The 25,300-nt window shown below is 36.5% G+C and overlaps 1 long non-coding RNA gene across 2 annotated transcripts in view; it reads right to left on the bottom strand.

Annotated features, from left to right (window-relative positions):
* LOC146760737 (uncharacterized) overlaps nt 1-25,300 on the bottom strand; it is a 240,784-nt gene that overhangs the window by 92,685 nt on the left and 122,799 nt on the right. For both annotated transcript variants that reach the window (XR_014947169.1, XR_014947168.1), the window contains exon 2: nt 11,119-11,278. This is a non-coding gene — a long non-coding RNA (uncharacterized LOC146760737). The remainder of the gene's footprint in view (nt 1-11,118; nt 11,279-25,300) is intronic.

A 25,300-nucleotide genomic window follows, 5' to 3' on the forward strand; every position in this document is an offset into this window, starting at 1 on the left:
GTGCACTTAAAGATTTTTGTCTATTCTGTTCACATTGTCTAACACATCTTACAGGTCTGCCTAAACACTTCATTTCCATAGTCCTCTAGAACTTGTTTTTGCTCATTATAAGGAAAATTCAGTGAGAACTGCAACTGGGACATTGGATTTTTTTGTCAACTAGATATAAACTTTATGATAAAAAAAAATTTTAAATACATAATGCTGTCAGAATGCAAAAAAGTTAAAATGCTAAAAACAAAAAGACACCCTTTCCCAGAACACATATACTTTATACTCTCTCCAAGGTAACTCTTAAGCATTGAGCAGTTACTGGACTTCAAATGGGAATTTTGTTTAAATTAATCTTGACATGGCTTATCGGAGCAGATTTACCATGAACACAAGAGTGTTACTACCAAAATATACAATGACCAGATACTGCTTCAAAATTTAGATTTAAAGATCTGCCATGAAGTATTTTCAAGCACAAAATTAACATCTCACACTTTGGAATTCAGTTTCTGCTAATACAATTTATTTTCATCTTGAACATCCAGTACAGATTTTCATTACTGCTCTTCTGTACAGATCAACAAGATTGGTTGAAAGCAAAGCCTTTCCTGTACTTTGATTACATGTAAGGGCTATGCAAGTATTTTAGAAATGACTTAGAAGGAAAACAAACAAGAAAGAAGGACATAACATATAAAATTACACACCAACCCTAGCTCCCACAGTTGTCAGCTGGATATACAGTTTGATATGCATTTTTAAACATTCCTCCACACTAGCAGAGCTGAATGATTTCCAAGTACCTCCATGGAAAGAAAGACAAAGAAAGAAAAGCAAGTAAAGGACAAACAAGTTCTAAACACTAGCAAGACAGTATCCATTATAACCATGCAGGATGTAACAGACATTGGCTCAAGTTCTTGATTAACCAGACTCCTATCTAGGTGAGTTCTTCAACTATCCAGTTGCGTATCTGAGTAGGATTGACCTTTTCCAATTATAAGAATTTTGTAAAAATTTAAAGATCCATTGTACTTAGGTAGGTGAGCTGTAAGATTAATCAAGGTCTTTAATTTAGGCCTTGCATCCACCAATTATTTGCTATGTTGCAAGTTATACTAACCTGGCAATCTTTCTCATAATGAAGAAAGGATCATAACTTATCAGCTATTGCCTTCTACTCAGCAGCCTTACTTTTTATTAGCTCTTAAGATAGGGAAGAAACAACAGAAATTATTATAGTCTGAAGAAATTTTTCCTTGGTCTAGGCTGCCTTCAATAGTGATACTGAAGGAAGTGATTACCTTTCACAATTGGAGTTATTTCTAAACAGAACAAATGGCTATAACAATCCATCCATTAAGTGGAAACAAGACTGTCCAATGCAAAGTTCAGATTTTAACAGATGCACAGGTAAGTCCAGCCAGCTCCAACTTCTGCCTGAAATAGGCCACACAGTGAAATCCAGTAATGGATGTAACATTTGATAACAGGACTTCACTCTTGCTCAAGATTCTTGATACGGTTATTTAACCATCCATCTATCTATTAAATAGACAGAAAGCTACATGAATGTTAACTCCTTCACACTCTCCTCTCACCCTAAACAGCTGCAGCATGTAACATACACTATCATTTTCTTAAAGTCTACCTAACATTATTCTCATCGATATTTAAATATTTTATTATCTATTTACAGTAACCCTACAAAATAATGATTATATTTTGCACTACTGGAAAAATGTTAAATATTTTGACACTCTAAATTTAATCTAGAGTCACAACATCCTCATTCTTGTGAGGAAGGCAGCTGTTGAGTAAACAATGAGAACTGATCTGGTGAAACAAAGCTTTTTAGCCCTACTGAAGTCTTGGCAACGAGCTCATTGTCCTCAGCATAGCTGGGATTTCACCCTTGCTGTTAATCTGAAATACCCTTCAACAGTTGAATCTTGTCTTGCAAGATTTCCAATATTACTGCTTCTAGGTGGAAAGCAAACACCAGCTAGACAAGAAGATAATGACTGAGTAGTGTCCAGTGACAGGACAAGAGGGAATGGGTACACACTGCAACACAGGAAGGTCATTCTGAAAGTTTGGAATTTTTTTTAGTTTTTAACGGTGAGAATGACTGAACAGTGGAACAAGTTACTCAGAAAATATGCATGCATCTCCATCTTTGGAGATATTAAAAATATATTTATATATATTAAATATATTAGTCCTGGACAGCCTGCTCTGGGTAACCCAGCTTGGGCAAGGGCTGGACCGAATGACCTCCAGAGGTCCTGACATACCTCAGCCATTAATGGCTATTTCCTTTCAATTCAATTCATAGAAGAATATTTCTAAAAGATATTGTAATCCCCTGCATACAAACAAGTCTCCTATAGGATATAGTTCCAGAGACCTTAGCCATACACTGTAATTATTGCAGCTTTTATTCACAGAATCACAGAATTGTAGGGGTTGGAAGGGACCTCTAGAGATCATCGAGTCCAACCCCCCTGCCAAAGCAGGCTCCCTACACCATGTCACACAGGTAGGCGTCCAGGCAGGTCTTAAATATCTCCAGAGAAGGAGACTCCACCACCTCCCTGGGCAGCCTGTTCCAGTGCTCCGTCACCCTCACTGTAAAGAAGTTCTTCCGCACATTTGTGCGGAACTTCCTATGCTGTACTTTCATCCCCTAGTCCTATCCCCACGCACTACTGAAAGGAGACCATACTTTATTGTATAAAGAACCCTTCCTAATGCTCAAGAAAGCAAACAGCAGTTTCATACCATGTAGACCACAGTTCAAGATAACCAGATTCTTTTCTTAAAGTTAACATTGGTTTCAGAACATAATTATTCTTTGTGCAGAACCTTACAACTATTAGCTCACATGGCACAATATGCAAAAATTCACTGCCATTGTTGGTTTAGACCAAAGCTTAAATTTCAATTCCACTTATTGTTTCCAATAAGGATTAAAATTGGGTTTTGAGATATGGAGTGAAAGGGGTGCTAAGCTAGTCATTTGCCTGTGTGATATACTTGCTATGAACTTTTGTTCTAATTCAACTATAGCCCTAAACATCCAAAGTAATTGGTCTTTTATTAATTATGCAAAAATATTCTGACTACAGCAACATATTCAAAAACTCTATGAATGAAGATGATTAAGTACATAAAAACAAGCACAATCTCTTATATGCCTTTGTCCAATCACATCTAGCAGTTAAGCATATTTCAACTTTTTTATTTTTTGCCAGATATTACGAGGGTAAAAGATAAAGTGAGCAGATCATATCCTCATTTTTCTTCCACACCTGAGATACCCACAAACATGCAAAACTGAAAAAACCAACGAGATTATTTTTCTTATTGATTTGGTCAGTTGGTAAAAAGGGTATGACAGTAAGGGGAACATAGACTACATGTGTTTTGATCTCTCTTAAGGTTATAATAGAGAGGTTATACATTTCATCTCAGCTGACAGCAGTTTGAAATGTTATAGATAGGCTTCCTGAGCACAACCATTATTTACTGTTTGACTGTAATGTCAGTCTTTTTCTGCTTTTTCAATATTGTTTGCACTTTGCCTTTGTGAAAAAGGTCTTGATTGAACCATACAAGAGGAGATATTTTTATCTTTCTATGGGATCAATGAAGATGTGTTTACAGGTCCAGGACACAGTGTACACACCACAATAATGGATTTTAGTCTGTTTGTTGACTGAAAGCTCCTTTTCTTTGTAACTTGTCAATCTTGCATCTATTACTTGATTGCAACATAAAAGGCTATTTGGACAAGCTCTGAAAAAACAACTGTATCAATCTAACTGAAGTGGTTACCTGTACTAAGTATGCAGTCTTTAGCAAGATAGATCACTTAAAACTTGAAATCATGCAGGACTTTATTTGCCTTTCCATCTTCTCTACTGCGTGCAGTTTTCTTTAAAATATTTTTGTATTGCAGTGCTAACATGCAATTACAATAACAAAAGTCATAATTCTTCACCACAACCTTATATTTCATAATTCCAAACATAAGCAGAAACCACGTGTGCAAATAGTGCTCCAGCACGTATCTTTTCTATCAGTAATCTCTTGTATCCTGCCATGACCAACACAGTATTTAGTCAAGTGCAACCACCCTTAGCTTCTTTTCCTCAAATATCACATACCTACATATATCACAGTATCTATTAAATGAATCTTTCCTTACCCTCCTAGGTGATATGATAAAGTTGTATCTTGATGCACCTAAGCTCATTACTCTTATGTAGTCTTGAAAAACGCACATACTCATCCCATAAAACAAAATACAGCTAAACTGATTCAATGACCTCCAAAAGCAGCAAACTCCATAGAGTGACAATGCGCACCATTAACTCTGTCAGAATGCTTATACTGTTTTGCAAAGAAAAGTAAAACAAAAGACTCAGATTTGTAAGCATCATAACAAGTCCAAAGTGACACCTCAAGGAGTGTGAACTGAAAAGGGAAGTTTGCCGTGGACTGTCATAGCAGTAACTCTGCTGAACCAGAAGAGTTGCAGGAGCAAACACTATAATCACAGCAGCAGGGATAGCAGAAACAGGGACTCAGTTCAACAACAGCTGTAATCAGCACTGATTTTCCTTCCCACCCCTCTTCTGATTTCTTCATTGTGCTAACTAGAGCCAGCAGTGGGAGCACCTGATCCTCTTGACTCAAGAGCTCTCCAGTTCCAGGGGTCCACATGTGCACAGTCACATACTGTAGGATGCCAAAGAAAACATATTGCTTTTGCTTCACAATAGGTTTTAAAGACATGCATCAACTTCAGGTCCAGTACACTCTGCTACTCCTAATAGCCGACAGCAACTCTACAAAGAAAAAAAAACCCAAACTAAACTGAAAATGCTTTGCTAGAAAGCCAATACAAAGAGGTAGTAACAAAAGAAGAACCAGTACAAAAATTGACACAGCTCTGCCAGCTATCCCCCCAAAAAAGGGACATCCTCTCAACAAGGCTGTTATCTGAAATTTATTCAGACTTCAGAATACTGATGCAGTTCTTCTAAACCACAGTGATCTTTTCTAAAATTATCAAAACTACAAGAAGCTATTTCTCTTCCAGACTAGAAAAACAATAGTTTGACTGACCTGCACTTTGCTGTTCCCTGGTAGCAAGCATAGTAAGAAGAAAAGGAGAGAAAACATCTATTTCAAAATAATTTCCCATACAGCAGTGATTGGTCTTCTGTCACAGAAAAATGTTGCAGTCTCACTGCTAATATACTGGAAAGCTTCACTGACAGTAACATTTTTAGTAACATAGCTTTTCAAATTAAAATGCAGACTCGTTCTTTCTACAAAGACTCTGCCTGTTTTACTCTTCTTTGTTCATAATTACTAATGACTTTTGTGAGCAAGTAACTATCTAAATGAGTCATGGTTCAAAAAGTTGGTTCTTTTAAGGATTTCAAGAACTCAGGGAGATCAGCATACAACAAACTCAGAAGTATTATTTTCACATGTCCCATATGCTGCTTCTGAGATGTTTTTACCTTTCTGATGCTCAATAAAAAAGTTCCATTATAATTAAACACATGCATTTGTCTAGTTAGTAATGTTACGCAAGTAGAAAACCCAGGACAGCAAAAGCTTTTGGGAGCACTGAATGGTATTACACATAAAAGACAGAGAGACCATCTTATGCTATTTTGCGTCTTAACCTAAAGTACTTGATCAACAATCTCTCTTCTGTTCTGCAATGGAGTTGCAAATATTTTCTCTTTGGAAATAGTGACATGGTTCAGCAGGCTCTCATGCACACACAGCAGCAGGCCTGAGAAGTTATTCTAAAATTCATTATGCAGCCAACAAGCTAGCCAAACCCCACACAACTTTCAGCAAAAACATTTGAAGCAGTGTCTGCTCAATCCTAGAAACTTTCAAGAAATTCTGCAGCTTAAAGGGTTCTGTTAGCTTAAAACGTACTGGAAAATTAAACGTAGAACTCTATTTCCAGTTCCAGTAAGTACTTTTTTTTCGGTCTCAATACTATACAATGTATCACGGTATTGATATATCACATTAGTCACTGTAACACAGGGCATATGATACAGTTCAAAGCAAAAGAAAGAAAAATGTAAGTACACTTCTGTCTTTTTATCATGTTTTCATCATCTGAAAAGGGAAGTTTCTAAAGATAGAGGAGGAGAGCAGCAGGAGCACTAGCAAGGGATGGAGGCTGCAACAAATCAGTATTCCATTTACAGTGCCAGTCAGCAAACAGCTTTCTGTGAAACACAGTATGCAAAGAAACAGTTAAAAAAAAACCTTGTTCTGCTGTAAAAGAGAGACAAAGAAAATACTCAAAATTCAATAAACATATAATGAGATAAATATTATAATGGCTTGCAGTTCTGATACTATACTAGCCAGAAATCTCTGAACAGTATGACCGGCAGCTGAAAGATTCAAGTCATGAAAAGCAAGCAATAAAAGTCACTGGCAGCCCTTCAGTACTCCAGTTTAGGTTCTACAAGCTGGTTTATGCTGCCATCTTAAATGGTGTCAGTGGATTCAACCTTTCAAATAAGAAAAATACAAACAAAGGACTTGAATTCCATCCAAATTAAAGGACAATACCTTGTGCTGCTTTCTCATAAAACTGAGATAAATTTGACATCCAGAGAAACTTGAAAGCATTTCTACCTCTGAATTAATTTGTAAGCACTGGGAACAAAACACATTCTCTCCTTCAAGGTACAGTGTGTATTCCAGTCAAGTGAAATAGAAGCTTCCCTGCTTTTTGTTTCAAACTGACTTCCCACTTGACAGCCTCATGTCACTCCAATGCCACTTCCTCTGTCACTCTCAGCTATTCTCAGCCACATGTAGACAAAAAAGAAAGATTGACCACATATGTTGTTTTCAAAGATTGACACAAGGACTATTTTCGTATTTACTGCACAAATGCTCAAGCCTTAGCCATTTAATTCTCACTAATCCACCTAATCACATCAGTCTGGCAAGCCTTGATCAATGCTTACTACATGTTTATTATTGTGGCATACATACTACAACCTCTCTGTATCCATGTCTAGCAGTGTCACACACTGGGTGAGACGACTTCTGCCAACTTCTGGCCAAGTGAAAGATTTTACATTCTTAGTAGCAACAGGTAAAGTTCAAACACATATAGTATTAATACCATAGTAATTCAAGAACAGCAGTAGAAATAAGAACATCTGAGTTCAGATATTTTACATCTGAAAAGAGTGCTTGCCTAAGAGATCACAGTGCATCAGACCACAGTGCTCGACATCATTTGCTATGTAACAATCTTACCACTGGAAACTATAACTTATCTCAAACAGAATCTTCCAAATCCTTTGCAGTGTACTTTTGAGCATATCTGTTTATCAGCCCTCAAAGTACAGTATGGAAAAAAATATTTTTCTTGTCAATCAACTTAATATTACAGAAGTCTGACCTCTCTCCAGACTACAGAAGGGGCAGGAGAAAATGGCTTAGAAGTTAGATCTGGTCATCGGGTTCAAGTTAACCTTCATTGAAGTCATTTTAGAGACCCAGTTACCTTACCTTTTAGTAATTGCAAAGACAGATGGGTATTTCTCAACGTCATTGTTAAAAAAGAAAATTTTTATTCTTTAAAAGGAAATTTGCAAAACTCACCACATTATGTTTTTAGAACGAATTTTTATATCACTATGTATTAAATAGTTAAAAAAAAAAAAACCACAAAACATTTAAAAGGAAATAACAGCTCTCATTAGGGAGTATTTCACAGTAAATTTTAAATGTCCCTTTCACAAGCGAGCACATACTCCCACTACACTGAAAGAGGCAGTTAGATGTTCACTTCTGACAAGACCAAACACTAAGTTACAACATCAGGGAATAAACAAAATCAGGAAAGCAGTCTCACATTTGAACATTTCTTTTGTGATATATCTGCAGAATTAAAAGTTAGGTACAAGCTTGTATTTTGCTTACTATTAGCACTAAGAGCCTTAGAACAACATAGCTTGGCATTCTAAACTAAGGTTAAAAAAAGTTTGGTAAGTTTTTGCTAGTCTCAGCACTGTGACCCACTATGCCAGACTATACTCTAATACATGAGAAGATTCTGGATACCAGTATAACTTAAGAAGAACTTCTGTTCTTACATAGAAGTTCCAGTCAGACAAACCTCAGCTCAGACATAACTAAGCTCTAGCATTGAGTTTTCTACTGATATACCATATATTAAAGGTTTTAAGTAGCTGCAATGCTACTGCATTAACACAGACCTAAGCATATTGCCTTGAAATGATTGATTTTCATGTAGAAGGTTGGCATTCTTCCATCCAGGAGACAGAGGAATTTAACAGACTGTACATTACCTGAACAGTGATATTAGAGCTTCTTATTTATCCAGCTATTTATTCTTAAACACTACATCGTTCTAGCAGCAGAACACTACCCTAAGAAGTGAAAAAGTTTGAATTCTCTACTTATGGGAGGAAGCAAATATATGTCACCTGTGTGCTAACATATTATCCAATCATAAGCTTTCCTTTTGTTCTGAGATTCTACTGAAGCTGTTGTGCTTAGAAAAGTTCCAGATTCAACAACCTTCAGACAAAACAGAGAAACACAGTTATTCCAAGTTACCCTTCTCATTACAGGAGTCTCAAAACAGCTGAGAAAGACTTCAAAGTCCCTGACAGAATTAGCTTTCAACTCAACAGGAATCCTGTAACTAGCCAAGCAGAATTACTAGGCTTCATAAGCAATGCATTGTTACAATTGGAAAGGTTAACACATTAAAAGGGCAATAAAGGAGTGTACAGGGACTAGTGTAGATTGGATAGCATTTCAAAGGAAAAGTGAAGGTTCTCACCGATCTCTGAAGGCCTAGGCTCACAGGAAAGACTCCACAAGGGAGGGATCACCAACCAGAGATCCTTCCCCAGTAGCAGCTAGCCATTAAATGAGGTCTAAGAGAGGTGCAGCCAGGCTCCACCCCTTCTGGTCACACAACTGAATTGCCTTCACCTGTGCTCCCAGGGCTGACTGGGTCCTTTCCCCAGGTGCTCAATCAGTGGTTCAGGCTGTGACTCAACAGTTACCATACACACACACCTACCTATCTTTCATCTCATATTGGGGAAAAAATAAAATAAAAAGAGAAAATGTGCCTACTCCTTATTACGCTTCTGTAAGCTAGAGTACTAAATTCTATCACAGGAAAGGATCTTCAGCTATAGTCTTAATACAAGCATCTGAAGCCCTGGAAAGGTGTGATATTTAAAATAGTTTCTGTTTTAAAGCTTTTAAATATTTCAAGTATCTCAGGTCCCACTTAAAAAACAACAACAACAACAACAACAATAAAAAAAAACCCTAACTTTTCAATTAATTGTATTAATCAGCTCTACCTGCCCTCATAGCTTACACTGTTCTATTTCTTATGAGATCCAGGTGCCCAAGATCAGGTTCTTGGGAATGGAATTAGCATGCTTACTTCTCTGGATTCTCACATCACCTGTGTGAGAATAAATAGCAAAATGCAGAATAAGAAAAGTTCTGTGCAATGTTTTAATGTTACCACATCACAGAGAGATAAACAACTTTAATGAGAGTTTTTAGTGTTTATGAACTTTGTAAATTTGATCAGAATGTTATTCTTGGAAATATACTCTTGATCAAGGACTTCACAGTTTTCTGTTATGTTTAATCATTGTGTATGTTTATAGGTGTTGTAGATATTTGAACATACAGATCATACTTGTTAGGTAACTTGAATGTATGCATAAATGAAGATGTGTAGTTAAACATTACTTTAGCAGAAGCAATAATGAAATACTACAGCTGATTAAATCAATCAGGTAAATTGTCCTTACAGATGTAGAAGAAGTATTGCAAATATTTCCCAGATTTCCCTTTCCTGAAAAGTTGGTTATCTTGTTAATTCAGGCAGGTATTAACTACCCAATAAATTCAGCATATCCCTAGTTGTAAGCTGTCAGGATGTGACATAACATACTATAACATGATGCTACATGGTACATAATGCCTTAAATTAAAAAGAGAAAGCAAGCAAGACATTTATTTCAGAGAAATAGTAGGTAGCTAATCTGAATATTTGGGGTAATTGGCTCTAGGAAGAGAAAGAGAGAGAGATCATTATTTCAGGTTCCCTAGTGAGTGTTAATTAGTCATATTGCTTCATTGTTTGACAAAGAGAACATTGCTCGTACTGTTAAATCTGTAATGACACACAGGCTTTTGCAGCACAGGTATTTTAAACTACTTTGACTGACTGACAGGTGGGTATTTCTATTCATAGTTGACTGCACACAGAAAGTCAAAGTTATGTTGTTTCAGAAACATGAAAGTTTTCTCATACTGATCACGATAAGCTTTATTTTTAAATAGTAGAGAAAAAGATTGCACTCCGACCATTAAAATTGGAGGCTCCTATTAGTAAGCATAATACTTTCCTTTAAAAACAAGGTCTCAATCTTACACTTAGCCAGCCAGCAGTCAACAGCTATAGGTAAACTCCAAGCACTGTGTTGTCATGCTAGGCACCCAAATCTAATGCTGTGGAGGACAAGTGGCAGTATCATACCTGTCAAAGTTACATTGTTTCATTTTGACATCCTGATCTTCAGCATACCTACTTAGGTAACTAAGAAATTGTATCAAAAAGTATTTGGATTTCTCTCTGTAACATGTAATCATAGAAAGATTTGGATTGTAAGGGACCTTAAAGATCATCTATTTCCAATCCCCCTGCTATAGGCAAGGGACTCCTCCCTGTGACCAGGTTGCTCAAAGCCCCATCCACCCTGGCCTTACATGCTTCCAGGACAGGGCATTCACAACCTGTTCCCATGTTTCACCACCCTCACAACAAGGAATTTCTTCTGATATTTAGTCTAGATCCACCCTCTTCCAGTTAACATGACTACTTTGTCCAAAGACAGGAAAAGGAAATACTGGTTTTGCTCCTGTAATACAATAGAATGCATTACAAAACAGCAGAGCAACAAGATCCCAAGCTACAGCAAGCAAAGATCCACTCAAACATGACAGCAATAGGCACAGAAATAAGGGAAAGAAAGCACTTACCTTCAGAAGGCCTCGCAAGGTCTTTAGGCAGGTAGACATGTCAAGATGAAATAGTTTTACCTCCACTGCCAAACCCTTAAGTGAAGCCTGGGATGGGGCGGATCCTGACTCCAGCACTTCCAGTCACTCAGGTTGATTATATATTGTATCTTATTCCTCTCTAGGGCACATGAAAAATAGTTACTATCAACAGTTAGGTATATAACTAAAAGAAGGTACCAAAAATAGTCTTTTTACACCTTTCCAATTTTAATTTGCTTTGAAGTATGTGGCACTCAACATTTTCAAGGCACCACACAGACATCAACTAATGAATCCTGACAACAACCCTGTGAGGTAAGCATCTATAATCATTACCAGGTATAGGTGGTGAAGCTGGCACAGAAGACCAACTTTGTACATGAGCTGCAGTAGGGATACATTTAGCCAGATTAGTTAAGCATTATATAGAATTTCAAGTAAGTTCTTTTCTGTGTTAACAACACAGCTAGAACTGGAAATGGGGGTTTCCAGTCTCCAGCCCTCAGATTCAGTATACTAACATGATATGTGATGATTTTAAGAAACTCTTGGGATACACTTTCAACTGCTATAAGCAGCTGCAGTTTTTCTGAATCCATCAACAGTTGCAACTGCTTACACCAACGCTGAACATATTCCAAAGACTTTCTGAGCAGTTTCACACAAAAACTCTCAATGCCCGATTAAAAAGAAATAAAATATCTTTTTTTTCATTTATTTACTTATTTTGGCAGCATCTGGTCTCTTCGGGAACACATGTTTACATTTTGCTGAATTACACGAATACACTGTGCTTTTCGGATAGCTGCAGACATATTAATATTGAACTGCAGACAACCACATGTTGGTAATGAGCCCATTTTGTGTCTAGGCTCATGGAATAGAATGTGGAAATACCTTGTTCTGTGGAATTTTTTCTCTGACAGTACTGATACAGTGCCGCAGGCACTCTGAAAATAATAGCATAAGGTTAACTGACAATTGCATGTGTATTTACACCGATAGCCTAATATTATCATATTGTTAAAGAAAGAAGAAATCTAGGGCTAGAATATGCAACTAAATAAATTTCTAGCTGGCAAAATCAAGTGAAAACGTCATGTTCAAACCGTTCTATAGCTCACAGTCTGTATATGTGCAATTTCTGAAGCCTCTGATAACCCAAGAGGAAGGGCAAAGACACAGGAAAATCTTTAAAAAGCAGTGAAACATCAGTCCAGAAATACTTGCAGATGCATTGCTCCCATGAAATTTAATGTTAAATTTTTAGCTTTCCACTAATGCACTATCATGCCATACAAAAAAAGCAAATGAATCAACATTAAATACTGATCTAAAATAGAATGATTTTGACCACTGGAATTATCCACAAAAGTTTTCTTTAAAACAGGATATTTTTTTTTTCTCCAGAAACTAGAGGAGAGTCTGCAGGACTTAAATGGCAAGGTCTGAAAGAATTCTGCTTGTAAGACAATAAATATTTGTGCTGTTATGTAATACAGATGTATTTTGCATGTGTATCACAGCCCTCAGAATTCTCTAATGAGATAACCTAACAGAAAATATCTTGCTGGCTTCTTGAAGGCTCCTATCTATGAATCCTTTACTAAGCAGAGAGAGAATGCTTCACTCAATGCAGAATCCAAACAAACAGCCTGTCTGCATTGTTCACTTGTGCCAGACCTTTATCTTTGAAAGACAAGTTTCACTTAAATAGTTTTAATTCAGTGAGAAGTTTCATTCATTTGTGTTCTTCCACATAACCAAAACTGAATCTGTCAGAGCATGTATTCTGTAACTAAAGATGATTACATGGGAGTTTATGAGGCATCATAGTTTTACTGTTGATCACTGAAGAATTTAAGGGGTGATTTCTGGGAAAATACACGATACACTATATAATAAGGTTTTTCACCATTTTCTTACTGCCTGACTTTAAATATATTTTTAACTCAATCAATATTTTCTTAGCTGACAAAAACAATTTTCTAAAAGCTGTTAGTATGTAGAATTTGTTATACAGCAGTAATTCAACTTGTCATGTTATCCAATAGAAACATTACCAGAAGGCAATCCTCCAGTTTCAGTCACTGTCACCAGAGTTTAAACAACACCACAGCATTTGAGAAACAGAGGTTTGCTACAGAACCTGCATCAGCTTGTTGTGGCAACTTTCCATATCATGTCACCTTAAGGTGGTGCACTCCATCAGTACCTTTTGAACTGTTTCTTACCGAGACTAAAAGAAACTGCGCAATGCAGAAGGCTGAAAACTCTTTTAGACCACTGAGCTGGCATGTTGAACATAATGCAGTACTGCTACCAGAATACATATCAGAGCAAACCTGTTAACAGTTATTAGAGCCCTTAACAAATATGTACGCATGTTTCCACTGAGACATTCTCAAGAGAGGGAAAATAATAGGGAGAACAAGAAGCTTGTACTCTTCTTGTCTTCCTCCATCCTGATTTGTGACTCCATCCCCATAATCCCCAGCAGCTGGAAATGAAGGGCAAGAGTTGAAGAAAATATGCAGTAGGACTACAGCAGCAAAGCTGCATGCCTGAAGGGAGCAGGCAGGGGTGGTTCAACTCCTCCGCACTCCTTACAAGCCAATGCTACAGTCCTTATAAGCAGCTTGTCCTCATCTAAAACAGTGGTGTGCTGTAAGTGCTCAGTAATTTCAAGTCTACTTTGGGAATCTTGTGCCTGAAGGTTAATAGAGCGACCGAGATAGATTTTAACACAAAATATTGTGTTAAATACTGTGTGATGTTAACACTGAAAAGAAAGACTAACAAAAAAGAAAATGGAGTTTAAATGAAACTGGCTTGAAAAAGCAGATTTGTTTCTTCAGTCCCCACAGCAGCACCAATTTCTCTGCTTTGCATGACAACAGCCGCCCAGCCCAAAAAGCATGACATTTTAATATTTACATGCTCATTTCGATCTTGTGGTATCTAGCACTGACAAAAGAAGTTGTGCAATATTGTCATGATCCTAGAAATAGCATCATAATAGCTAAAACCTAGGGCACACATTTTTACTGATTTATTCTATATTTAGCATTGTGCTGCCTTACAGTTTCCCTAATAAGCTGCTATTAAGTTAAAAGCCATATGCCAAACTCAAACATGCCAAAGGCCCAAGAGTACTGAAAAATCTACCCCAACAGCAAGGTCATTTGATTCATAAATCACCATAATTTATGTCAAATTTTCACAATTCCAACAGGGAATGTTATAACAGTCTCCCTGTTATAACAGGGAGACAGAAGACTTAAAACAGAGAGAATTCATCTTCTTTGTCTCCCTGATTATATAGTTTATCTTCCTCAAATCTGTAGTTCATGATGGCTAAACAAAAATTAGGTTTCAGATACTGTTCAAGAAACTCATTTATATATTAAATCTCATTAAAATTAATTCCTTTAGAGCATGGTCAGTGACTTTTCCAGTGTTTTTGTCATGGTTCAATGATTTTTTTTTATTGGTATTCCACATCATAACATCATGTAGACCACTGGGAGTATCAGAAATGGTGTGGGGAACAGGACTAGGGAAGTCATTCTGCCCTGTACTCAGCACTGGTGAGGCCGCACCTCGAGTACTGCACTCAGTTTTGGGCACTTCAATACAGAAAAGACATTGAGGTGCTGGAGCAGGTCCAAAGAAGGGCAACAAGGTTTGTGTAGGGCTTGAAGAGTATGCCCTATGAGAAACAACTAAAAGAACTGGGACTCTTTCATCTGGAGAAGAGTAGGCTGAAGTAAGACCTTATTGTCACCATACCTGCTGGGATGAGGTGGAATGTTGTCATACAGTTGAAAGAGATCTGGCAACTACTAACAGCTAGGAAGACCAAATAAATGTATTTTATAATTAAACTGAGAATGCTTCACCAATTGGAACATGTGCAAAAAAACATTACGATATTCCCTCAAAAATCTTCAGAGCAGTTATTTGTAGGCTGACATAGATTTGAGAGACCTTGCTAACAACTTGATTCGTTAGGTTTGCCATGTTTTTTCGAAGAGATAGCCGGTAGCTACAACATTTAGTTCTCACCTTCTCACTTTTCACATAAAGTATAAGCAAGCAAAGTTTTCAATATCAACCATTATTAAGCAAGACAGACTGCAATTTTTCATACCACAGTACAGTTTCTGAATCTGGTTCTCAGCAAAAAGTAGTAACACAGGAATTAAAAATTTCAGACTAAAGTAGTTTCTCACTGTTATTTTAGAAAATTATTCATTTTTTTCTTGGAACAGTGATACTTGATCATACCCTTTAGGATTGTAATTTATAATAGCAATATCAGTAGACCTATGCAAGTTTATATTACTAGTGTATCTTTCTCATGGCGTGTAATGTACCAGTATTAGGCCACTCTACATAGAAAGATTATTTCTTTTTAATCTAAGACTGTAAGAACGGATTAGACTGAAATGAGAAATGAGTAATTAGATTTTCATGTCATAAGAAATTTAAATTTTTAGTTAAAAATAAAAATAAAAATTGTTCAACTCCAGAGCAAGCAACTGAAAGCCAAAGTCCACAGAAATCTTCAGAGGAAGACTAAGTGGCTGGTCTCCTTCTTCTGACACATAAGTACAGATGTGAGGCAGTGCAACTCTATTTTCTTCTCCCACCACAGCTAGAAACACCAGAGCCACCATTTGCAACACTGGTCTCCCTCAGTGTCTCATTTACAATCTGTGCACAGCAGGGACCAGGCCCACCTTCGGCGGGTCCCGAAGTGTAGCAGTAGGTCCAGAGGAGAACAGGGTGCTGATATGGCAGCAAGACCCAGTGGAGACTGCCCAAGCCAGGAGGCTCTTTAGGCCCCTAAGACTCTGCCCTTAGCTGGAAGCAAGATGGCATCAGAACCATTCCTGCTCCTTCTCAGTCTGTACTTGTTCTTCCCACTAAAAACATGAGGAGTTCTTAGTTAGGTCCTGCTAGGGCAGGAGAGCCAATTTTGAACACCTGCCAGCAGCAGCTGATGGCATTAATAGACTAGGTCCTCCCTCTTTGAAGGAAAATGCTTTTACTATGGCATTTATGACCAGAGTGGTAAGATTAATACTTTCTCTGGGAATATGTTTCAGAACAATTTTGTTTTCATATCTAAAACAGTTTCTTCAATACAGGCTAGATATGCTGTGAAATGGCATTTCTTAGTAAATATAAAATAAAGTGCTTTCAACTTTACCTGGGAGTAGATCAGCTGTTTTAAAAATCAAGATTACACTTTGCAAATACCAAGTTTGCTATTTAAAAAAAACACACTATGCTTTGTCTCATGCCCAAGGATTGAGTAGCTCATACAAGAAATGACTGTTTCTTACTGCTGAAGAGATCCTCAAACAGATCAGCAGCACAGGAGATAAAATGAAGGAAAGAGTGTATTTACCCAGCAGCTTGATGGCCTCTTTGTAATCAATCCTTGAAATGCCTTTAAGGTCAGACTGCTCTGGGCAATATACATTACCTTTTTCCCTCTTTGACACCGTTTACATACTTTTTCCTTAATTAACTGAGTTATGCATGTGTATTTTCCCCATGGGGCAGGTGTGCTGGCTAGATGCCATTCATCTAAAGGAGTGTTCATAATGCTTGTGTATAAACTAACATCTGGGCAGCTTGTTTTCTCTGACCACATACTTGAGGAGGGATTTTTAAACAAGGACTTACGCAGTTTTCCCTTTCATTTTTCTCTACCATGTAATGGAATAGCATATCTTAAGTAACTGAATATGTTTTACTACATTTTGCAAGAAGCAGCTGGCATAATTTCACAGGAAATGGAGAAAGCAGTTGGTTTAATAGGACAGTCTCAGAGAATTACCACAACATCACTTTGGATTGCTTTAAGTATTACTGCATTAAGTTTTCTGTTAAAGATTCTGGGATTCAAACAGGCCATTCCAAACAAAAATGTTGTACAGACTCACAGACTGGGGAGGAAATGTGAATTAAAAAACTATCACTACCAATTTTAACTGCAATGTCTGCAGGCTCTCATGAGAGAAGCTTGAAATTTAAAACTTCAGGCTTCTGTTAATCACAATTTTTAATTTACAAAAAGGGTGCTTGTACAAATGCTTTCAAATTTGTAGTCTTGCATAAAAAGTGTAAAATTACATATTTTATTGGCATAAATAAAGTCCACAACTTTTCTGCCAGCAACCTTATTATGCTTTACTCGAGAAGTGAAGGGGTTTTCACGAACCCTATGACATTTCAAATCATCTCTTCTTCTATTCAGTGCTGTATTGCGGCAAAATTGAAGATTACCTGAAGATTTGACCCCATACTCAGTCCTCACTTTGATTCTGTTCCATTCCTCCTCAGTCTGTTCCTCCTTCAGCTTTCCTGTTACTGCACTAGACTTGGATCCATTTCATGACTACAAGCAATGTTCTTTAAAAAGTCATCCCTGTAATGATCTTTTTATTCCAGCAAAGGTCAATGGATGTCAGCATGGTGAGGTGGTGGGTGGTGTGTTTCAGCAATGATGACAACTAATGTGAAAGACAAGCCACATTCCAGATGGCCATGCAGACTTTTCCAGCATGATGTGCAAGCTCTTGTTCATCACTGGCAAAAACGCAGTGCTAATGGTGGCGACTGCATTGACAAAAACTGTTTCGTAGCTGAGAATCTGCTTTATCAGTACTGTTGTGCTCTTTGTACCTGTTGTAGTTTCCATGGAAATAAACAGGAGACATTACTTTCTGAGTGAGCTAGGTGTTTGCTACTGTATATAAAAGTGGCTAAGCTTCTGACTATTTTTTTTTTCATTAAGTGGTAACATGTCATCCATATGATATTCACTGTTTCTTTAAAAATGTCTGTTCTCTTATTACTTCCAACATCACTAAGGCAGTTTTTAAAGCTGAATATGGACAACAGAAATTTGAGTAAGGTGTTGAAAGGGAAGCAGTTGCAGCACTGAAGATACACCTCAGGGAAACAGGATTAAAGTTGTACTTAATCTCTTCTGTGTTCTTCATTGTATTTAGCTGCTGAAAGCTTTAGTTATAAGGGCATGTCACCAAACATTTGGGGAAGTAATGCTGTGTGGAATACTGTAAGGTGACTTCAAACATTCTCAGCTTTACACCTTTTTGCCCTCCAATTGTATTCTATCATTCCCATTATCTTTGAAAGAATTTTATAGGAGCAAATATTTCAATCATATACTAGAAAAGCATTTAGTAATCCAAAGAGGTAAAACTTCAATATTATCATTTAAAATCTAACAGAACCCAATAAGAGAAAACAGTAAAATAGTGAAAAAAGGTCCTGATCCATTGAACACAACAATCTTTGGAGAATAAAAAGCAACAAAATGTGACTGCAAAATTATTTTACAATCTCTGTAGAACATTTCTTTAAGTCAGTGGCTTGTTTGAAAATTTTCAGATGCCACTTCAGTTTAATTACATCAACAGAATGATACTAATGTGAAGTTGCAGGAAGATAGCAATTTACTTTGTCTATAATTTTTTAAACTGCCATACTTTTTGCATGTCAATCAGTAGGACATGATGTCTTGTTATTTGAAGTTCATCTTATATCATTTAATATTGACTGTCACACTGTATCCTCAACAGGGCAATCTATCATAGGTGAAGTCAGTCATGCAGCTAGATAAAAGGATATAAATGTATTCTTTTACATTACCGTCAGCTTATAATTAATAGCAGAATAAATAATTAGAATGAAAATATAAAATATCCCATAGATTTTTCTACAATTATTTCCTAGTATTTCCTAAATGAGTGAAGAGAATAGCTGATTTCTTTCGGTTGTCATGAATCAGTTATTGTCAAACAAAGAAAAATGTAGTTACCTTTCTAGTTTTAACAGATGCAACTTTGTGCCTTACCATAACTTTTTGAAAGCCACTACTGTAAAGCTACTGTGATGATACCACACATCTTTTACAAGCAAATGCAGTAAGAACAGCAGGCTGAGTAAAGATATGGATCTACCATGCTTTTCAGTTCAGTTCTGGTATATATTGATAGGTTATGCTATTTTAGAGTGAAATATCTGGAAGTTAGTGTACACTAAAGAAATAACACAGCCTGCTTGCACTGCTCTTGCATTCTTTCCTAAATTATGACCGTTGTATGAGGCCTGTTTTTTTGCCAGTTGATTATTGCTGTTAGCCAAAGAACCAAGCAGGGTACTGCATTACTGTAGACAAGCAGTTGTTGCTTTTGTTCTGTTTGTTGTTTTATGATCCCAGTTACCTCATACTAGAGGGAATCTAGTAACATCAAATTAGAGTTGACATTACTTATCATGATGTGAGAATTGCGTACACAAAGTTTCTCAATTTGGGGACATGCTATGCATTAAATGCATCTCTAAGAGCATTTGAAAGTGGACTAATGTATAAGACAGAAGGAGATTACTTCATTAAAAATTAAATAAAGGAAAATAGCAGTTCTGAGAAGATTTCTGCTTGTTCAAATACAAAACAGGATAAGAGGGAGCTGCTGGTAACTAACAGCAATACCACCTATGTTTGGTTGGGCACCAGGATGAATTATTGTTGTAATGGGAAGAGATTTATGAAATTTTCTGAGTCACTCAAATCTTGTTGTCTACCTAGTCTGCTGAAACCTTTTTTTTTTCAATCACTGCTCCACACTCCTCTCACCTTTTTCTGTCAACATCTATCACACTACCTTCAGCAGCTTCCACACTTAGCTGTTTCCTTTTCCCCTTCAGTGCTAGGGAAGGTGTACTTGCTTGGGTTTTTTGTGTTTTTTTTTTAGAACCTGATTTGCCTCAAAGATGAGGAATCAGGAAGGGAAAAATGTAACAAACATTTCAATTTTTAGAATAATATAAGTCATAGAATCACCAAGTTTGGAAAAGTCCTTCAAGATCATACAGTCCAACCATCCACCAACCCAAATACTTCCCCACTAAAAACCATGCCCCTTAATACAATATGTAATGTTTCTTGAACATCTCTAGGGATGTTGACTCAACCACCTCCCTGGGCAGTCCATTCCAGTGCCTGACCATTCTTTTGGAGAAGAAATTTTTCACAGTATCCAACCCAAACCTCCCCTGGTGCAACTTGAGGCCAGTCCCTCTAGTCCTATCACTAGTTACACAGGAGAAGAGGCCAACCCTCAACTTGCCCCAGTCTCCTTTCAGGTAGTTGTACAGAACAATAACGTCTCCCAAGCCTCCTCTTCTCCAATTGAAATGCTGAGCAGTTTTAAGCCACATTCTTATGAAGTCATCAGACCACATGGGATTCCTGTGCTCTCACCAAGACCATTTTGAGGGTTCTCTAATCTAATTATCTCTCTAATATAATGTCAGTAGCTTGGTATTTACATACACCTGAAAAAACACAAAGCCGTAGAAAGATATCTTTAGGAGAGATGTGTTGCTATGTTTAAACAACAACAACAAAAAAAGATGTTGGTAGAGGTTTCCAAAATCAGACTATTTGGTTGAGATAGAGATAGCCTAAATGCACCATAACTTAATTTCAGAAGGGAAAAAAAAAAATAAAATAGAATTATCTAAAGAATTGTGTCAGACAACATTCTTCTTCATTGATGTCTCAGGGCTCATATGGTTGCAAGCTCGTTATCCCATGGATTTTATGGTTTGTAACCCTAGAAGTGTCATATAGACTGAGGACCAGAATTCTGCCATTATAAACAGCTCTAAAGGAGCTACTTTAGAAAAATCTAAAGTTATGGGATGCTAGATGTTTAATTCCCATGTAAAGTATAGTATTGAATTCCTGAAATAGTGTTACTAGCGTAACTGTATAACTCCAGTTTCTCGATGTATATGAAGACAAAGATTCTTCTGAGCTGATTCAGTACCTCTGGTTTGCTGACCACACATAAACACTGGAACTCAGGCAAAGCAAAGCTCTTCCAAGAGCTTCTCTGAATGGATATTGAAGCAGAAGCAGCAGAAACAGTTTGAAATGAAGAAACAACACTATGAAATCACAGGCTTATTATCTGTAACTTTCTGGTCTGTTGCCAAGTGGTGATTAACAATGAAGTGAATGGGTCAGAAGCAGTAGCTTCCTATACTAATTTGAAAGCATAAGCTTCTCTGAGGTCTCCAGCCTAATGCCTCTAAAAGCAATAGACTTTGTCATTGCTCCTTGAGGTTACCTGCTCCTCAGTATATTGAATACTGCATTGATGTCAAAGCATAAGCCTCTCTGGAGAACTGACTCAGGCCTTCTGTCTTGCTGGACTGGTGTCAAAACTTCTGTAGGATCAAGCTGGATAAAAGCCAAGGAATAGGCTCTTGTAGAATTACTGGCACATCCCCTCAAATTTTCTGGGTTTATGTCAAGATACTGACAAGGCCATTCTGTTTCCCTCAGCTTCATTTTGAAGAGAGTTTTTAGTAGGATATTGAGTTTATTATACAGAAACTGCATTTAAGCATACTATTCTTATTCTTTTCCTCTCCAGAGGATTTTGTAGTGGCAGAGGTGGAACTGACACTAGATTTTCAGTCCTGACCTGGGTAATCTCCTTACATGAATTAGTGATCCGTTACTTTTGTTACCATGGAGCAAGAGAGAGAGCCTCAATATTTTACACCTTTCTTAATTGCTCCCTCTACCCAAGGAGTTTCTTATTTCCCTTGGTTGAAATGAATGATAGAAAATAAGTACAGTTGCACTCATGAATAAGTAAAGGATGCCCCACCTAAAGCATAAAATAGGATAGAGACAATTACTTTTCTCAGAGTTATGATGAGATCTATCCCTATCTAACATGCACCCTACAAAAAATTTGTTTAATATAAATTCCTCTCTGTGTCCTGGGAAATCTATAGGTTGTGATTAACAGAACACAATGTTTTTTATCAAATCATCATTACAAGGAAGGAGAAGACTATCATATGCATTTTATTTAACAGAAAAATATTGAGTTATTCTGTGCTTTTAAGAGTATTATTGTGTGATATGAAAGATTCAGAATATACAGGGTGACAAATATTTTTATTAAAAATAATCTGAAGTGATGCAGCAGTGCCAGTTTCCTGGTAGCAATAAGTCCAACATAAAACTGTATAGAGGAACAGAAGAACCATAGTTTTTATAAGAGTGCTCTTATGAGTTTCTTTGAGCACAAAGAACCACTTGAGTCAAAGTACGGCTACTATTCTAACTTGAATTAGTATACCTTAAGTTCTGAAATTGACCTGAGATTTGATGTGTCATTGTCTGAAACAGCAAAAGCAAGTGACAGAATCCTCACTGAAAGGTAGTAAATTTATGCTATTATCTATATTACACATTTTTAAAAGCATTAAACACCTATGATAAAAGACTAATGGGCTTCATATTCTTAAAGTTCTAGTCCTAAGACATTTCTGAAATTAGAACTTAAGATATTAAGTGACTCGAATGCTTCTGAAAAGTTGTCCCTTGACATTTTCTATAGGCCATACATGTTATGGGCACAGTGCAATATATTTGCAAGTAGACTTTGCTCCATTTCAGTTGAAAATGAATTAAAATTTGTAACTCAGATGAATAATTACTATTTAGTTTTTAACTAAACAGGATATTTTATATTACTTGAAGTCAAATTTAAAAGGATAACAGCTTAACTATATTTAGTAAAATAAAGTGAAGCATTAAAGCTAGTTTCTGGAGCTGATACTTCATGAGCCTGATACATCACTATAATAAGAATGTGAAAATTTCAGGAAATAAATAACCCATGAAAAAAAGATTCTGTTCATGCTTTGTCACTGTTTTTAACACTCGCTGCTGAGCATGGCATTTAATAGCACTTCCTCTGTTTACTAGAGCCATCTAAAGTAAGTTATGCTTACATGACGATAGTAAAGGATCAGTCTCTTTGTTGATACTGTAGTTCTGTAGCCAGCCTTATCATATTTAAAATGCTACTTTTAGGAGTTGTAAACCATATTTCCTAATAATTACTATAGATAGAAACATAATTTAGAGTATTTTTACAGGCTTAGTACATTTTGTTCTATTGTAAACCATATTTCCTGATAATTACTATAGATAGACAATAATTTAGTATATTTTTATAGGGTTAGTACATTTTTATAGTATGGTAAACCATATTTCCTTATAATTACCAGAGAGAGAAAAATAATTTATATTTTTATAGGTTAGTACATTTTTATTACTGTACAGTTTCTGCAGATTAAGTACTTTGTGCTTTTTCTTTTTAAAGCAGCCACATTTCCTCAGCAACCACTATTTTATTATTTATGTAATATACAGATGATGGCTTCTTAAACTAGTTTCCCCTATTTCGCGTTTCGAAGTTTCTATATAAATGTATGTGCTGCTAATTTTGAAGGAAGAACAAAGCACCTGTGAGGCACTGTAGAAGTTAATGACATTGTTAAAATGATGACAGATTGCTTTAATGGTAGATATGCACTTAATTGGGGAAAGTATAACAAAATGTGCTATTTCATACTACTAAAAAGAGTCAGTCAGGAGCCATCACCCATTTACAGTCTTGTCTTCTCCCAGATCACAATGCAAGTACAGTGTGATAACTGATAGACATTCCTAGGCATGTATTCATGTACTGTACATTCATTCAGACAACCTATTAAATAGTGTTTGTTAACCTTTAATTCAGATGTCTGCAATAAGATAATACAATGTAAAACACAAGTCAATAGAGGGTCGTAAAGCTGTTTCTGCTACAGTTTTTATTAGCCTGTTATTCAGTGCTGAATGCAGCTACACCCTGAAGCAAGTCTTGTATAAAAGTACAATGTCAATATATTATGATACAAACTCAACCTATAAAATCAATGACAAGTATTATGTCTGTTGCTATCACCTACTAAAATATAGATACTGTTTTTAATGGATGCAGTGGTGCTAGTCTCAACATCATTGTACTATTAAACTTAACCCCTTAGGCATGAAACACACAGGGCTTCAGGATGAGGACTGCTCATTATAAGATTCTACAACAATCAAGACAGCCTAAGTAAGCATAAGAATATGTATGTGTTAAATGCCTTCCAAAAAGCCGTCAAAGGAAAGCAGAATAATTCCAATCCATACAATGGTGTAAATATCAATCACATTCTTCTTAATATGGTTAACTTGCAAAAAAAGGGGGACCATCTATCCTGTTAATCAAGTGTTTGTATTTTATTAAAAAATGAATAGAATGTGTATTGTAAGATCTGAAAATGGCATCAAGCTGGAGAGGATTTCAAATACTTTGGAAAATATGGTTAGAATTCAAAGTAGTAAATTGCAAGAAGACTCTGAAATCATGTGATATAATTCAATAGGAATAACTTCAAAGAAGATAAATACTCCCTACTACCCCAACTTGATTGCATTAAAAAAAAAAACCAAACAAGACAGTAACTGGAAGTAATAGGCATAACATATAGCAAACAAACAAAATAATTCTATTCTAAAATAAAAATAAATAAAAATGTTGCCCTGTAACATACCAGTTAATTATTTGAATACAAGGCTAGAAGTAAATATCGCTCTCTGCTAAATACTTGAGAGTGCAACACGAATAATATATTTTGCTTTAAGTAGCACATGGTTAAAGATAGTGAAGAAACATAAAGGCAGAGTAGAAACTCCAGAAAAGGGAAAGACAGTGGAACACCATGAGGAAAAGAAGATCTATAAAGACAAACTGTATGAGAAAATAAGGAACTAAACTGCAAGTTTGGAGTTTTAGGCTAAAAATTTTTGGAAGACAGTTTTCACATAAAGGATAGTTTAATTAGAACAGGTCACTTTGAGATTTAGAACACTGTTGTGCAGCTATACAATTGTAAAGTCAATAGGTAAACAGAAGTTAAACTGATGTTTTGTATGAAAGATTATCATGATTGAAAGATAACCTATGATAAATGGAAAATACTCACCAACATTGAAGGCTCACAGTAAACTCCACAAAGGATCAGTCCCCAGAGAAAGAGATCCTACCTTAGTGGTAGTCAGCCCTTAAATGAGATCTGGGAGAGATGGAGCCAAGCTCCACACCTTCCAGTATCACAGCTGAATTACCTTCACCTGTGCTCCCACAGCTGACTTACTGCTTGCCTCAGGTGGTTAATCAGAGGTTCAGGCTGTGATCAGCATTTTCCC

Source organism: Coturnix japonica, chromosome 5 (genome assembly GCF_054131305.1).
Source record: "Coturnix japonica strain WE chromosome 5, WE-NBRP24, whole genome shotgun sequence".
In the NCBI taxonomy this organism is placed as follows: Eukaryota; Metazoa; Chordata; class Aves; order Galliformes; family Phasianidae; genus Coturnix; species Coturnix japonica.